The sequence below is a fragment of the Haliotis rufescens genome, unplaced genomic scaffold (genome assembly GCF_023055435.1).
Source record: "Haliotis rufescens isolate VD_foot unplaced genomic scaffold, xgHalRufe1.0.p SCAF_3, whole genome shotgun sequence".
NCBI lineage: Eukaryota > Metazoa > Mollusca > Gastropoda > Lepetellida > Haliotidae > Haliotis > Haliotis rufescens.
Genome location: NW_025964001.1, coordinates 14,614,141 through 14,629,542, shown reverse-complemented (window position 1 = coordinate 14,629,542; position 15,402 = coordinate 14,614,141).

Sequence of the window (15,402 nt, the reverse complement as noted above, 5' to 3'; positions counted from 1 at the left end):
AATCGTTAATGTTATTCCCCATCTCCTATGAAACTGCATGAATGTGAAACTCGATCTTAAAGGTCACTACGAGCCGGCTTACACACAAATGGTTCTATATACCTTCACGAATGTTATATCGAGACTGTTATTGTTGTCTATTACTGACCCATGTGTTTCAAATTGTATTTTTTTTAAATCAATATTTTTATATTTTTATGAATGTATGAACTCGGTGGTTGCGTTCATTATAATCTGCATGTGGTAGTAATATCTGTGTTTAATCGTTTTTCACTTCTACATTTTGAAAATATCCAAAGGCTCGGGTGCCCTATCTGGCTTTGCTCTTCTTTGACTTTAATACTTTTTGGTAATCAGATGTTGGGTGCAAGAGTGGGTTGTATTTATCGCTGCTTTGAACAGTATTATATCATACTGTAATCCCATGACATACATTTCATGATCGCCGAACATTTGATATCTTTATACTGATTGTACGTGATCACCTTGAATGCACCAAATATTTATTTTGACTTTTTACATATAAACTAATTGCAATTTTCACACTTCGTTTATTCTCCTGTATTACTGAATAAACAAACTCCAGTAACATATGTCATTCTGGTTGTATGTCCATGTGAGTTTCATACGAGGGCTGGTCAAAAAGTTCTAAGCCTAACTTTCAACTATGGGCCACAAAGTGAACTAGTCAATGTAGTACATTGTTTGAGTAGTTCATTGCAAGTGTATTTGGTCTGTTGAAGCCGTTGTATATTAGTGACAGCCAGTGCGGGGGGTCCAAATGGACACAGAAAAGTACTCCCCAAGAAATTCATGACCGCATGTCACAAGTGTATAAGGATTAGTGCCCTAGCTATTCCACTGTTAAACGTTGGGCACCTATGTTTAAGGCGTGGGAACAATTAACTTTGATGATGACTCTAGGTCTGGACGTCCCTCATCTTTCATCAATGAAGATTCAATCAAGGATATTAAAAAAAAAGTTATACTGTCAGATAGACGTATTACCATTGGTGAACTTGAGGAAGACACAGGTCTTAGCCATGGATCCATTAAAACTATTATTTATGAACATTTACAGATGAATAGGATATCTGCACGTTGGGTGCCAAAGTTTCTAACTTCTGATATTAAGGAAAAGAGAACGGACAATGCAAGACAAAATTTAGAGCTAATTCAGGAGGATTTCGTCACATTTAGAAAGATATTAGTAACGGGTGATGAATCATGGGTTTACCACTATGACCCAGTGTCAAACGTCAATCCATGGAATGGCACCGTTCCACTTTCCGGCACCAACGAAATTCAAGTGTTCGAGATCAGTGAAGAAAGTTACGGCCACTGTATTCTTGGATGCAAAGAGTGTGATCCTTGTTGAGTACTTAGAAAGTCAAAGACGATAACCGGTGCCCAGCATGTTGCTTTGCTTCATCGCCTGAGAGATTTTATCAAAGAAAAGCGGCGAGGAATGCTAACTGCTGGAGTTATACAACTTCATGACAATGCCTCTTCTCACACCTCTCGACTTGCAAAGACTGCTGTGCGACAATGTGGGTTGAAAGAGCTCACCCTCCATACTCGCCAGATCTGGCACCAAGTGATTCCTACCTGTTTCCTGAACTGAAAGAATACCTTCGTGAAAAGCGCTATGACGACAACGATGACCTCAAAGCTGCCGTGAACGGGATTTTTAGGGTGGCCTCAGAAGACTTCTTCTTGAGTGGAATTGAAAAGCTTCACTATCAATATGAGAAGTGTATTGAAAAGCAGGGAGATTGTGTTGAAAAATGAATTAAAAACACTTTCACAATTGTTGGTTTTGTTTGTTAGGATAAGAACTTTTTGACCAGCCCATGTGAAAATATGAATCAATATTTGATACCAATTTGACGCGACCAGTAGAGGGCAGGTTGAGAAGCCATCTGCCCGCTCTCATCTATCCGACGATTACTGAGAAAACGTGCCTATTACGGGGAATTTGAATTCTAAATGAAGGAGATCAATGGCATCTTGTGCGTTTAACAACAGTGGAATTTGGATTTGCTGAAGTAGTTCAGTGTTATGCTTTTTAAAGGTTAAGCGAAGCGTGCGTGTGTGTGTGTTTGGCTGCTTGTGCTAGTCCGGACTTATGCACTCTAATGCTGCATTGTTTGACACATAGGATTACCCGATCTTCACTATTTTGCCGAGAAATCGTTAGTACTTTCTAAGACCTGTGTAATGATTTAAATAAGCAAATATCAGATCAAACCCTAGTAGTGAACAGCTATGCTTACAGACACAAATACAAGGCAAACCAAATACAAGATCTTTCCAGTAAAAGTGTCTCCAATATTGATGCTCCATTGACATATTGCAAACCTGTAACCTAACAGTACAGAGGGAGTGAGTATGTTTGGTTTTACGCCGCTTCTAGCAATATTCCATCAAAATCACGGCGGGGGACACCAGAAATGGGTTTCACACATTGTACCCATGTCGGGAATTGAACTCGGGTCTTCGGCACGATGAGCGAATAACAGTACAGACACAAACCCACTGAGTATCGAAACAAGTGAAATGCTCAATCGCCCGGATATATTACCGATATACTATGAAACAGACAACTAGTCTAAAGAAACTTTTAACCATGTCAATTTAAAATAAAGAATCTGCAACAAATACACTCAGTCCACAGCAGTTCAAGTTTTGCGAACATTTTGTGATGTTACAGTTGTGAAACTATTAAAAATAAAAGTACATCCTTGTATATTAAGGTGATTTTTCATTCCTTACATCTGTTGCGTAATTCTCAGAAGTTTGGATTGAAATTGTTTGAATGATTTCACGTCACATTATCAGATCAATGTTTCGATATTTCTTTTATACATGTAACACTTTTCTAATATTTACATCATCAACAAGAAATATTGAGAAATAGTTTCTTTAATTAATTTGAATTTACAAAGCAGTCGTATGTACTACATGTACTGAAAAGAGGCGGCGGTCATTTGATCACTGTTCTACCGCACGCACACGACCTATTCGTAACAACTCGTGTCATTCCGGCAAGCCGAATCCAGGATACGGTAAAAGTCGAGTTATGATGGCACACGACCCTTCTCGCCACATTCGTGACCAACTCGTCTTATTCAGGGACAAGCCGAATAGCGACTCGTGCCCCTCTCATGGCCATTTTTGCGACCGGGTTCCGTCTTAGCGCAAAAGGGCATACCTAAAACAATTGTCAACTCTTTGCGTAATGGTTCACATATATTTCCCCATATATTATATTTATTTCAGATGCAATTTTTAAAGCACATCTGGGGCCACGGGTTGCCCAGTCGTCTAAGGCGCCGCGATTCGCTGTGCAGAGTTGCGTCTCTTGTGCACGCCAGAAACCTATGATTGTGGGTTCGAATCCCGGTTCGCCCCGATTATGTTTCTAGGTTTGTCAGCACCATACCCGTGCTCGTGGATTTCACCGAAGTGGGGATGTCTGAGACCTGCATAACTTCGGGCTTTCCTCCCACATTAAGCTGACACGCCGCGATATAACTGGAATAATGTTAAAAGCGGCGTTAAACCCAACTCATTCACTCACTAAAGCACATCTGGACATGCGGAATTATACAGTATGATTGAACACGATTAACTGTGTCTTGGGTATATTTTTAGATGCAAGACATGTAAAATTATTTCTGGGGATTCCTTGACGAAGAAATTGAAATCATACGCGCATTCTGATTGGTTTGTCGTATTTTCGCACATAACATTCATCGATAGGGGACGAGTCTTCCTGCAGGTTACGAGTGGTGACGAATCTTCCAACCATTGAATAACATACGTTTGGCAACCGTTTCGTTCCTTAATGTTTAAAGTTTAACCTCACTGGGCATTCTATATAAAATTACGTAACGATTGCACGCATATTTTCTGTGAACTAAAAGAAATTAAAAGTGCACAACAAACCGTGACCAGTTCGTGGGCGGTTCTCTCCGCGTAATTTGCCTAGACCTGTTATGTGTTTTGACGAGTGTTCACTTTTTGTGTTATGCAAAAATTTCTGAAGAAATGATGACATATTGAGAAAATATTATTCTTTTAAATAAGCTTAATAGAAGTTTGTGCAAATTCTATTTTATTGTCTCTGACAACGTAACATTAGTGTCATCCTAAGCGTGTCTTGTTTGTGTCTGACATCCTCGGGTAAAACGCAAGAAAGTTGTTACACAAGAACCTGTGCTAAATACATAAAATACAATCCAAAATGAATCCAGAACAATTGGCCATCTTGAGATTCCATAAATGCATTTCAAATATTTGTTTATAAATGTGTTGAGGAAACTATATTCAAACTATAATAATCTCATAATGGCTTAAAGCTAAATCAATACACATGTAAACAACCTTACATTACGACATACACTGGGCATGTGGTTTGTAACGCCAATGCCACGCACAATTCGGTATGTGTCATTTTGAAAATTACTAATATTTTTTATTAACAATATGGATAAAATCAGTCCGCGAAACAATCTTCGTTTTTGCAATGCACTATAGCTAAGATACGTATTGAGAGTGAACTGTATTTCGTAGCTATCTTTATAATTTAGGAAGTGCAAATATGAAATTACAGATTTGTGTTTATCATTTTGTAAATGTTTTTGGGGATGGGTCGTAAATAGTGTAAGACTGAAAACTGCGCTCTATGAACATATGAAACGTTGATGCATATCAACATCTATATTATTTGTAATGAGGTGTCACTTCTCGCCCATCAGGTGAATACTGAGTGCGCCATGTTAGTTAATATATACTACTAAAAAAGGTTAAAGAACACCCGATTGTTTTCCTCTAAGCCTGGCGCCAACCGATCCCGTTAGTCGCCTCTTACAACAAGCATATTGTCCTACTGTCCAAGGGCGTACGTTTCGGCCCTCGGATGGTAGCTCAGGGTGATGACGGATGACAAAACTCTGGGGTGAAGTTTAAGACAGCAGCCATGTTTGTTGTTGATGGTTTGGAATAAGTCGAACAGGTATACATGTTGATAATAACGTGACAGAACGCTCACCGGACCGAGTGGCCAATGTTCCCGGGTGGAGACTCGCTCTGTCACTTACCTTCTGGCTGTCTCCCTGACTGACCATGCCAGTCGGGTTTTGAAGAGCGAGGTATTACGTAACGTGTGGCAAGGTCATTGTCCCACGTGTATGTATATAGAGGTTATCACGCGAGAGTGTTTGGGGATGGTAAATATCCTGTATTAGGAATAAACACTATGTATTTAGCTCGCCAAGGCTCGCTAAATACAATGTTTATTCCTAATGCAGGATATTTACCATTCCCAAACACACAAGCGTGATAACCTCTTTATCATATAATGTCATTCTTTAATTCTGTTCTTCAAAATCGCTTTCCCTCTCTCACAAACATTACCGAAACATTGCGAGTTTTCCTGGAATGCGCGCATTAATATTTATTACGTCACATGGTAAGTGATGTGTCAATCGGACAGTGACAGTAGCCAATATAGTTCCAACTGAAATCTCTTTCTTATACAGTGGCGAAGCAACATATACGCAAAACAACAATTCTTTTTAATTGGCTTTCGCGGCAATCCATCGGTCTGTCTGCTAGAGTAACTGCCCTTTGTCAAAGGGACGTTACTCTAACCCTAGTCTATGAGACGTCACGGCCACGGTCAGACTTTGTTGACAGTCGGTCCGTCCTGTCATAACGTCAAGAACTTGACAAGAAGTGTAGTCAGATGTACACAAAGCGACAAAGCGAAACAGGGAAACAATTCAAACATATTTCGGCCAAATCCAACTATTTTAATTTGTGGAGAAAGGTTCAAGCCGCAGGTCTACAAGCACAGGCTGCTGATCCCGCTTGGCTACGCCTCGTGCCCTCGCAAAATTGTGTCGAAATTTATATCTCCAAAGTTGCCAAAACGTATAAAATGCCTTAGCTACGTCACAGTAAGACACTGATTTTCAGTATATTAACGGAAAAGACGCATACGCTATCCGTATTTATACATATTTAAAATATATATTATTCTTGATTAAAAGATAATATTGACAAAAACTCATAACAATATAAACTATGTCACAGTAACTTTTGCTGATGATGCGTCTTGTCTCTTGTCAATAAATATTCCAGGATAATGAAATATTTATGAAACTTGCCACTTGGTAGTGTTGTCATTATGGATGTTTTACATCCTCCAAAAAGACAGGTCACAACGCCCTAGTGAGACGGTGTCCATAGAGAGTGATCAATACTTATTGGTGATTGGGTTTGCACATCGCCATTATGCAGTGATATATTATTGATCATATATTCTTCTGTTGTTCAACTATACGTCAAAGACAAACTCCCGTGAGGACATCCACGAGTGAATAATTCACACGTACTTTCTACCAGACGACGGGAAAATTTGAGCTGGGGAATGAATCGAAATTAGATTTGTCATAATCCAGTCATTGATATCATGAGCATCGATCCACGCAATTGAGATACGATTGCGTGCATCAGCCAAGTCAGCGAGCCTGACCATCCGATCGCGTTAGTCGCCTCTTACGACAAGCATAGTCACCTTTTTACGGCAAGCATGGGTTCACGGTTCTATTGGCATAAATAGAACATGCTAAACATTGACTTACACAGCTCATCACTTTCATCTAAAATTATCTTTCATTCGAATCATTAGCAATTTATAGCAATTTATAGCATTTCTATGGCAACACCTGTGGGTACAAGCGTGAGATGCGACAGCAGGGATGTGGCGAACCGGAAACGTCACTGGATGGATACAAGTATCTAATTATTTTCTTTGTTTTCTATACCCACTACAGAAACCAGGCGAGCAAGACATCGAGGCATTTTTCCCGACCCATGGTTCTATGAACAGAATCCATCTATTCTATGTTAGAAAAATGAATTAATTGTTGTACACTGATTTAACTGTGCTTTATATAAATGGGTTGACAAACTGTAAATGAAGATACATATTGTATGGTGTAACAAAGTAGGGAACGTAGAATCTAGAACAGTGCATGTGCATGTGTAGAATAGACATAATATATTAATGTATGTAATTACTATGGAGCTAGCTGGAGTCCCGTAATGACAGGCCGATGACCCGATAAGGACAGCGACCAGGGGTATCTTGGCAGCTCCGGGCGAGGCTCGCCAGTCCGGTGGAGTTCGGCTTGGTACGTGGAATATGGTAGACAAAATGCATCCCCTGTGTTATCGTACTTCCAACCGGACGATACTAGTATCTATTTATTATCCCCCGCCACGAAGTGAAAGGGGGGTATAGGAATGGGTGCCTTCCGTCCGTCCTTCCATCCATCCGTCCGTCACGTTTCGTTTCACAAAAAAAAAAACCATGAGAGATGGCAACGACTTTGACTTAGATTGAAAATGGTGGTAGTGCTCATTTCCGGAGCAGATCTTAAAAACCGTACAATATTTCTTCCCCAAACTTGGCACATAAATAGGTCTAGTGAAAAACTAGTGCCTTCTGATACTTTGGGATCTAAAAAAATTATATTTTTCGAGCTTCCATGGCAACGACTGAAAATAGTGGTAGTGCTCGTTTCCGGAGCAGATCTAGAAAGAGAGAGAACCCGACCGTCATGGGTGTCGAACTGTAGACAAACAAACATCAACTTGCCTACTGCCGAACTGAAAACCTTGGCGTTAATAGCTATACTAACCTCACATGTCCACAGCTGGTATAAAATAAAACAGATAATTCATTTACAATTTCTCGCCACCATTTTCTCAAGTACCTATTCTCTAGCTTGGTATTCTCTACATTCACCGCGGAGTATATGAATTATTTATCACATGCCAGCCATTTCACGTTAAGCTGTTTGGATTACGCCCTCACGAGTAGACTTCACGCAGTTAACACTATAATATCTAATATCGTAAAGGCATATAGAAAACCATAGAACACCCTCCCTCCTAATAACCCCTACCCTACCTCTTTACACACTTATGGGTGCTGCCGAACTGTAGACAAACATCAACTTTCATTCAGTGCTGAGCTGTAGACATGGACGTTAACAGCAGCTACTCTGTTAATAAGCATAACCTTATTTGATCATAGCTGGTATTAGTACACACCAAAGCGAGTAGACTTTGACACAGTAGTATCAGTGCGTACTAGACCATCCAGTGTATTTCAACTAGATTCAATTACTTATCATAGTGGATATTACAACACACTGTATAACCAAGGGCGTGATCACTGATGCTCATCACGTCTCCAGGGTATCCAACTTGGTTACGACTGTATTATAGATTGAGCAAGTCGGGAAATCAATGTAGAAACAAAAGACCACTGTAAGATATACCAGAGGTTGAATATCCCTCCCTTATTGGTGACATGCCCAAGTACGTTACTGTTATACACCGGGTTTTTTTGTCAGAGACCAAACATCTCAGGGGCGGAACCAGGATTTTAAAAAAAGAGGGCAGCAGGTGGGGGAGGGGAGCCTCCAGCCATATTGCAGATATATGATGGCGGATAATGATTATGATTAACCGCGTTTGAACCAGCAGTTATTCATATTATACGCAACGTCGATGTCAATGCCGCTGACACGCGTTCAACCAAGTCACCGATTATGACCCCCGTTTTGTCCCCTCTTTACACATGGCATAGGTTATATTGCTTCAGCTGAAATTAGGCTTTCTTCTGGGCCCCACACCAGAGATCAAACCTACAGACTAATAAGCAGCATGTTTGTTCAAACGTATGATCAAAACACATGTTAATGTTGCCAATATGTGTGAATAATTAAAGGCGATCTACCTAAAATCATCGACTTTGCATGTCATTTCAATTTTTAGAATATATAACCTGTATGTGCTGCAACAAATGTCGACATGACATCGAGACACATGGTTGATCAATCTACATCGTAATGCAACACGCATCGTTTCCTATATTTCCCCTGGGACATGTATAGATTTGCCAAGGCCTCAGACGTGCTGACTCAGCAGCGGTGAGATTTCAATAACTGGAACAACGACAGCCATATTCTGCTCCATGTTGTGACCCCCGTAGTGAATCCGGGGATTAATTAGACTTCCGTGTAATAATTCTTCTCGCAACAACTGACTTTTATGCATGGAGATCGTTAGGCTACTGTGGTTGCAGAATAGCATGGATGGTGACACTCAACTGTGTGTGTGTGTGTGTGTGTGTGTGTATGTGTGTGCGTGCGTGCGTGCGTGCGTGCGTGTGTGTGTGTGTGTGTGTGTGACCATCCCCTGGCAAACTTGTATAACTGTGCTTACACTATCAACCACTGGTTTGTTCGACCCATGCTCATAAGTTCTGGGGGCGGTCGGGTAGCCTAGTGGTTGAAGCGTTCGCTAGGCACGCCGAAGACCCGGGTTCGATTCCCAAAGTGTGTACAATGTGTGAAGCAAATATCACAACAAAATAATGGCGCTGCATTTATCGTTTACATTCGGAACAAGCCGATTGACTTCGTTTTCGAAGAATAGAAACCAGACATGCAGGTTTGAATGCTTCACTCAATCGTACCGAGAATCTTCTGTGGAGGTGTCCTCAGATCTTTATACAGAGAGGTATCGTACCAGGGTGAAAGATCTGAATCTAATGAGTGAGTTTTAACAGTATTCCAGTTATATCACGGCGTGTCAGCTTAATGTGGGAGGAAAGCCCGAAGCCACTTCAGTGAAATCCACGAGCACGGGTATGGTGCTGACAAACCTAGAAACAAAATCGGGCGAACCGGAATTCGAATCCACAATCACAGGTTTCTGGCGTGCCCAAGGGACGCAACTCTGCACAGCAAATCGCGGCGTCTGAGACGACTGGGTCACCCGTGACCCCGATTCTAATGAGATTGAAATATTTGATAGATGTTGATAACATCTGCTGTAACAATCCCTTGCGATCCCATCTTCCCGAAGCAAGGGAGATAACTGACTTTAAAAGTCCAGTTTCAGCCCTTGCCGAAGTAGGGTGGAATTTCTGGGCTCGATCGTAGCGCCACTAGTTGCTATTACGAGTTATGTCCGTTCTATGTCCCTCCTATTGACCAATCAGATTCCACCTCCCATATATCACTTGCATTTGATTCAAACAAAATGGCGGCGCCCAGCCAAGGCGATCTGATCGATAATCAAAATCTGTATATTGTGATAAAACGGTTCTTACTTTGGCGAAGTGCGTCAAAGTGCATGAACACCTTAATTTAAAACATGAAAAGATTTGGAAATTATATTTTGACACGGAGTTGGTGGTACACATGCTTTGCAAATCCTGCTATCGACCAAAATGTGCATAGTAGAACCGGATGTCGATTTTGTTTACGCGATTTTGATTGGACAATGCATAGATTCGTTGGTCCAGCCAAAGTATAACTCCGTTGTTCCAGTCCAGTTCGGCAAGGGTGAAAACTCGACTTTTATAGTCAGTTAACTCCCTTGCCTCTGGAAGTTGTTGCGATCCCGGCATCGGCACATCAATAATGTACGAACATCAGCGAGAGCACAATGATTTACATCTCAGCAATGTGTCTGGAAAATACTTCTGTATTACACAAGAGCAATTAGTGGATCATATAGGTATAAAAAATCGTTTTGCCATTGAACCATTCCCGCGCGTCACCACAAAAAATTCTATGCAGCTAATTTTAGTGCACTGGTGCATGTTGCTACACTATGCCCAGCATCCTGGATCGCGGGCATCTGTTATGGGCGTTACGAAGGTAAACAAATTTACCTACAATACACTTGCACTCGTAACTAATTATGATTAACAGAACACTGTGTTGGTGCATATGTCGTGAATGAGAAACACCTTGTCGCTATACCTTTAGTTTGACGTCGACATGACACTACATGATCAAATAAGCATGTCGAAGCCGTGGACGTCACTCCTCTATTTTGATCAATAGGACCATTTGCCTGCTTCGTTTCTCTATAATTACATCTGCATTTAATTCTCGTTGCGTTGATTTTAAAACTTGACGCCATGTATAACCTGATACTCTCCGTGGTCACCTGCCCCGCCTGGTGTAATGATCAGGCCTGGTGTTGATAGAATCGTTACTGACAAATTCCCAACAGATAAATACATAAACCGATACCACCGAGTCTCTTAGCACAGATAATGTGCAATTATTGTAGTTGAAAAGATTGTTTTATTAAGTCTTTGTTCGGTTTTAGAGTTGGTATCAGTTCCTATATTAATATGTAATGCCATTTGAATAAGTGGGCATTTGTAACAAATGGTTTAGTTGGGTCCCATCCGGGATTCGAACCCACGCGTCCAGAGTGAGGCACACAAAGTCAGCTATCTAATCCCTGTGTTCTTTTTATAACCTACAACACTGGTACCAACCCCAGTCAAATTTACGATAGAAATATCATACTTACACGGGCACATATGGATTCTCAGAGATGCAGAAAATAATCATTAACGACGGAGAGCTAAACACATATTGGACACGCGTCTGCTGTGATATAGAAATGTGTCTCATATAAGGGATGTGTTCACAAGTTAATAGTCACTTCTTAAACACATGATCAATATATCCGTTTTTGTTATATTATTTACTTCTCGACAAAAATGTTAAAAGTGTGGACACAGCTTTTACATGTACAGTAAAAAATAAGCAGTTAATTGCGTTGACATAAAGCAAGTAACAGGCAAACCGTTTTCATTATGTAAATATTTGTTGATACAATGTAAATGCATTATACATAAGCCCAGTGTGGGCGAAAGTCTTAACAACAATGTCCTTCAATTTCAATTCGGTTTATGTCGTAAGTGTAGGCCATCGGCCCATAGTTACATTTGTATTATAGAGGACGTGATGTACACAGCTGTTATTGTTATTGTTCAATAATATACTACGAAGTGACTTCGCTTGATATATATAGATAGCTAGATGTTCAATTAATTTACAATCAGTTGAAGACATAATGACATTAAATTTTTGTTTGGTCGGATATTCACAATATTTCTGTGGTAAGTGATCCACCCGTAGCTTGTTATAACCGGAGCAAACTAACAAAAAATGATACTCGTCCTCCACATACCCAGCATTACAAACACAACATAGTCTTCTGTTACGTGGGATATCAGTGTATCTCCCAGTTTCAACACATAGCTGATGCGAAAAACATCTAAACCGAGCTAGCGCCACTCTCAATTTACTGACGGTCACACAGTTAAGATACAACTCTGTACCAAACGATACCTTGAATAGAGAATAAGAGAAATATATACTACCCTTTTCCAGAAGATTATGCCAATCCTGTTCATAACTATACATTTCAGACGCGACATAAATTCTGTCAAAACCGAAGGAGGATGACTTATACACTGGTTTTCCCATACAGAGCCAGAATCCAAACTGAACAATAAAGATTTACATTTTGAGACCCAATTAATTGTACCATAACTTCCTGCCTGAAGCATCATATAATAACATTTCTTTGGAAAGCGAGAATCAGACATACTCAATAACCTTATCCAATAACCAATAACTCATTTGTATGCATAAAGATATAATGGATACTGCCCACATTCACCGCGAACCATGTTGTTTAATGCTGGCGATTTGACTCCTAGAAAGGGCTTGCATGCCAATGTATGTATGGTTTCTATTTCATCATTCTGGTGTAGAGCCCAGACGGAACCATAGAGCAAAACTGTGACTATTTTCATATCAAATATTTTAGAATATAAGTCATGTCGAAGAGGGTGTAATTTTATCAATGACTTTAAGATTCCAACCATTGCTTTTTTCCCCCTGTTAACCAGCATTAGAGAAATGACTTGACCAGGACAGGCTTCTCTTAAAGTAACGCCCAAATATGTATAGGAAGATACACACTCCAACTTTAGACCTTTGTAGTACCAAATCTCTTTTCTTGACAACACTCCACCTTTCTTTAAAACAACCACCTTGGTTTTATCAAAATTGACGTCTAAATCATAATCATTACAATACTTTTCTAGAACATCAATACGCTTCTGAAGTCCACCTATGGTTTCTGCGATTAAAAAAATATCGTCTACAAATAATAACAGGAATATCTGTAATATCAGGATGAAGTTGTATTCCTGGTCCAGAATTCTGTTCAACTTCAGCAGCCAGTTCGTTAATGAACATCGAGAATAGAACGGGGCTTAAAACACAACCCTGACGTACTCCTCTTGGACACCGAAACATTTCAGAAAATGAATGTTTACATTTAACACTAGCCTTAACAGCTGCATAAACAGACTGTATAGCTTTCATCATTTTGCCAGAATCACCTTTATTGACTAGTACTGACCATAATTTCATCCGGTTTACTCTGTCAAAGGCTTTTGCAAAATCGACAAACCAACCATATACCCTACCCTTACGCTTACTGATATATCTCTGGATAAAACACTGAAATATAATGATAGTATCTATGGTGGAGTAATCATAACGGAAACCAGCCTGTGACTCTGCAATTTTACCATAATTATACCTCACACCAAGACGTGACCCTTCTGTTCAAAATAGAAACACATAACTTACTCAGTGCAAGTGAAATGACCTTCAAGTTGGTAATACTATGAATAAATCAGTTATATCCAAGAGGCTAAATGAGACAAAGAATAAACCGAGCTCTATTGATTAAACGCTATTTGCAGATTCGTAGTATTGCTGATCCCATTTTCTCATTACTTCGGTTCCAGCACGGAAGGCCATTCCAACGCGAGTATGACATGGAACATTTGTTTTATATGAGCACACTCATTGTCAACCATCTTTTTTGTCATATTCCTTGCCAGAGCTGTTAGGGTTTCAGATAAATCCACATTACCCGTTGTTTCTGTACGGAGGTGCAATCAAGTCTGATACCATCCACAACAGTATCTATTAACACAGGTTTCACACCTGCAATATCAGAATTCACGTGCAATATTACAAGTATATATTTTTCTATGTTTTTTTAATTATTTCTCAACAAAGAGTTTTGTAAAATATTTTATCGCTAAGTGTGGTTATTGTAACCAGGAAGCACTTATCCGAAACTACAGTCATGAGTCAAATGTTTTTGTCATGAGTCATATGGCTTCCCTAAGCTGCTTATGCACTGTGCTATCATGTTTCCTGCTAGGCCAATCGCTTCTTACACAGCCCGGTAAACATTTACTCCCAGAAATAGCCTTATCGTATTCAAAAATATATATCTTCAAAATAAAAAATATAATCCAAATGAAGCCGAGAATAATGCTTTATTTCAGAGCCGATGCAATCACAACGTGCCAAATCAATCTAGACTTGACTTGGATTATTTTGAATTTATTCTCTAGGTCTGGGAGAAAGACTAAAAGCCTGGTTACTGGTTCTGTACACGCGTGCGCTGAGGTATAGCGGGGGAGGGAGTGACTTGATGTTATCCCCGCTTTGAACAGTACTTCAGTTATGTTATGCACGAGCTCGCGGGTACGGTGCTGATAAACCTAAAAACTGAATCAAGATGAGCATGAATTCGAACCCACGATCAGAGATTCCTGGCACGCCTAAGGGACGCAACTCTTCACAGCGAGTTCCGGCGCCGTATACATCTGATGGTAACATGTGAGGATAGGGAAGCGCAGAACAAGGTAGGACATCTGGTTTGGATAAGTAAACTACGTTTATAACGAACTCAAAGGGACCACTAAATTTAGTTCGTTATAAACGTAATTCGTTTTAATCATATATACAGCATATATACAGCAAATGGCTGGGACCAAAAAAACCAGCTCGTTATATCCGCCAGTTCGTTATAAGCGAGTTCGTTATAAACGTAGTTTACTGTATATTACTTTAAATGCAGTCTATGGACCCAGAGATAGACCAAACCCCTATACCAAGTTTGATTGAAGTATCAAACACTGTAACTCAACGTTTATATCTGTCTTTAGAGAAGTTATTGATTACGCAATTGGCACATCTATGTCTGGGTTTTACAAAGGGCGCTGATAATTCCCTTGAAATGAACCGTGGTGAATCAATATTCTGACATGGAAGTAACTCGCCGTGAATTTAACAATTCAATCTTAAACATTACAGTCGCAACAATTACAAAGGTGTTATTGATGTACATCTAAAAATCAATTGATCTATTGTCCGCCTTCCGCAAGCAAATCAATTGATTACAGGAACGGTGGAAAACGCCATTGTCCCCAAGAAAAGGGAAGGCTATAGTTTAAAGTTAAGAATTGAGTTCGCCAATTCATGGGTGAGTGCAACGAAAGCTATGTCGTTGTGAAGCACTTGGGAATCAAGAGTAAATGATTTTAAATTAGCATGCATGCATACTAGCAGAGCTACCTCGTCAATTTCCACAACGCTACGACTGTGGAAGTCTATGTTAAAG